At 40.4% G+C, this 2,948-nt stretch overlaps 1 long non-coding RNA gene across 1 annotated transcript; it reads right to left on the bottom strand.

Annotated features, from left to right (window-relative positions):
• Nucleotides 1–1,063: 1,063 nt before the first annotated feature.
• Nucleotides 1,064–1,571, bottom strand: LOC146306361 (uncharacterized). The gene is made up of 3 exons (XR_014769013.1): nucleotides 1,487–1,571; nucleotides 1,256–1,340; nucleotides 1,064–1,127 (listed from the first exon to the last, which is right to left on the bottom strand). It is a non-coding gene; the product is annotated as an uncharacterized LOC146306361 (long non-coding RNA).
• Between the last annotated feature and the right edge of the window lie 1,377 nt (nucleotides 1,572–2,948).

The following is a 2,948-nucleotide window of genomic DNA, read 5'->3' on the forward strand; positions in this document are numbered from 1 at the left end:
GCCCTCCTCCCTCCCTCACCTGTTCACTCTGCTGTGAGAAGATCTCAAAGTTTCTCACAGAGAAACACAGACTCTCCCGTTTTATGTATAGACCTCCTTATACGGTTGTTTAATATTATAAGTGCATCTGGTTGGTGTCAATGTCATTAACCATCACGTTAGTTTTGACTGTTGTAATAAACTTTGTCATTAACAACAGTCTCCTCCGCACGCGGCTTCTCTGCAATTGGTCTGTGCGTTTCCTGATCAGCTAAACCAGCGCCGGAAAGACTAGAATAGTTGCGCCAGTTAAAATAGAAGCGTCCCGTCAAAATTTAAAATCTATTAAGAATTTATTGGTTATAGGTCCATGTCCATATAGGACGGCGTGTGGGTCAGGACTCGGACCTCGGTCCGCCTGTTAGGGACCCCTGCTATATAGGATACTTACAGATGGTCTGGGTCCATCTGAAGATTAGCAATGAATGTTGAGTAAAAAGCACATAGCTGCACTGCCTTTTCCTGTCCCTGAGAGGAGAGGAGAGGAGAGGAGAGGAGGAGAGGAGAGGAGAGGAGAGGAGAGGAGAGGAGAGGAGAGGAGAGGAGAGGAGAGGAGAGGAGAGGAGACTTTAGCGCCATGTCTGGAAATCAGCAGTTTTCAGAGTCATGGTGTAACACTATAGTGTTCATGACTGACAGAAAAACACAGTCACATACCAGGTACAGGTCAGGTATATTTGTCGTAGCCTCTCAGTGTGGCTTAGCTGTGCAAAGCACACTCAAGTGTTTCTGTCAGTACCGCACTGCTTCGTTGACATGTGTCCTACTTCACATTTGGTCAAGACATATAGTTGCACTACCTGTTCCTGTCCCTCGGTCCATGTGGCTCTGGTTATGTGACGAGAGGAGAGGACACTATAAGACTGATGATGTAGACGGCCAACACAAACAACCCACAGTTATTTGTTGTCTGGAAATCAACAGTTTGCAGAGTCATGCTGTAACACTACAGTGTTTATGACTGACAGAAAAACACAGTCGCATACGAGGTACAGGTCAGGCAGTTGTCAGGTGTATTCGTTGTAGCCTCTCAGTGTGGCTTAGCTGTGCAAAGCACGGTCAAATGTTGCTGGAGCCCTCCTTGATTTCTGTTTGTTGTTCATGAGTGTCAGAGCAAAACAGAAGGAGCAGTGACTGAACCTTTAAATGTTTTCACATTATAACTATTGCTCATACTAATGGTATGCACAATCTATGAACTGTAAAGTTGACTTACAGCATGTTTGACTCCAGCTCAAGATGACTGCTGATGTTGCTTGTTGCTTCATTGACATGTGTCCAACTTCACATCTTGTCAGAGCCTTGTGAGAGGAAGAGAAAAATGTTACACCATTGATGCATATAAAAAATCACAATACAGACAGTGTACATTACATGCTTATATACCACTAATACACAATAAAAAAGAGACACATATCATGCATGGGAGGAGGCTGTTCTTATTTACCTGGCACAGGTCGATTTATAGAGCAGATAGTAGTGGTGTGTTCCTGTGAGTTTTGTCTCTCCATCTCTGGAACATGTTTGTTTCCTGTTAAGAACAAGTGCACAAACACAGATCAACACTCATTTACATGTTTACCTCTGCAAATGAAAATAATAAAAAAAAAAATTCAAGATGTTGTAAGTTATGTATGTTAATTATTTCATGTTTATAGATCAGTGGAAGAGAGAGATGACATTAACCAATTATGTACGTGGTCAGAATTTACTGTGTCCATAAGTATTACTATAAGTTATTGGCAGCATTCAAAGAATCAAAGAAAACAAACATAGTTACCCACCAGGTCCAGGTCATGCTCCAGGTCAAATAATGGTGAAGCAGTAGCCTCTTGGTGTGCCGACTCCCACTCCCAGGTACATGGATGCTTTAGGTTAGCGGTGAGGACAGCAGTGGCGGGTTGCTGGATTCCATCTCCTCATGCACTGTGCTAAGACCAGGGGTGTATTCTAGGTTTAGTGAAAAATCTCAGTTAGTTAATCTTGACATAAGTAAAACTCTGGATTACGAGTGGGTCATTTACAATGGAAACTATTTATTTTCTAGGTGGACCTTGTTCAGGTGGCTAAAATATGTTTTGTTACTGACCTTGTCCACAGTAGTACACTGCTATCTTCCCTAATGGTGCTCCTCTCTGCTTGTCCCAATTGGGGGTGTGCTGTCTCAAATTCACTGTACTTAATACACTGACTATAGATAAGGTCCTCACATAACCCCACTTCAAATAAACTGAATGATCCCTTTAAAAGCTATTAAAATTGTTTTAAAGGCACTTGGCTTTTTTGTTTACCAACAAATAGTATATCAACATGTTTTGTGAGAAAATGCAGTTTAAGCCTCCCGACCTAAACAGTGGGCCCTGAGAACCAGGGTTGGGGAACACTGGCATACACCACATTTGTGACCTGCGGTGAGATTAAATCTCTAATTGGATGGCCCTTTCCTGAGGCTCCGTTAAAAATAAAAAGTAAATGGTTGAGCAGCCATGGATCGTCACCTGACCTCTTCTTATCCAGTGCTGTATGCACCAATAATTATTCAGCACACCTATATCTCAGGTGAGGTGATAATATCTAGAAGATATCAAATTGAGAAGAGGTCAGGATAACGATCCAAAATCACACACACAATAAAACCTTTATGGGGGGTTATGGAAGAAAAAAACTGTATCCTCTTAAAAAAACAAATAAATCCCTAAAATATAAATGCAAAGAAAAGAAATTATTATTAAAAAAAAATAGAATAAATGTAAAATAAATAAATAAATAAATAATGGAGACTAAGTCCTAATTGAAAAAAACCTTCAGTATTAAATAAAATTTATAAAAGAAAGGAAAAAAAAAAAAAAAAAAAAGCACGTCCTACTGTGTCAGGGTAGCTGTTTGATGAGAAAGAGCAAAAGTCAAAT

The sequence above is a fragment of the Lutjanus erythropterus genome, chromosome 22 (genome assembly GCF_056507025.1).
Source record: "Lutjanus erythropterus isolate fLutEry1 chromosome 22, fLutEry1.hap2, whole genome shotgun sequence".
Taxonomy (NCBI): Eukaryota; Metazoa; Chordata; class Actinopteri; order Lutjaniformes; family Lutjanidae; genus Lutjanus; species Lutjanus erythropterus.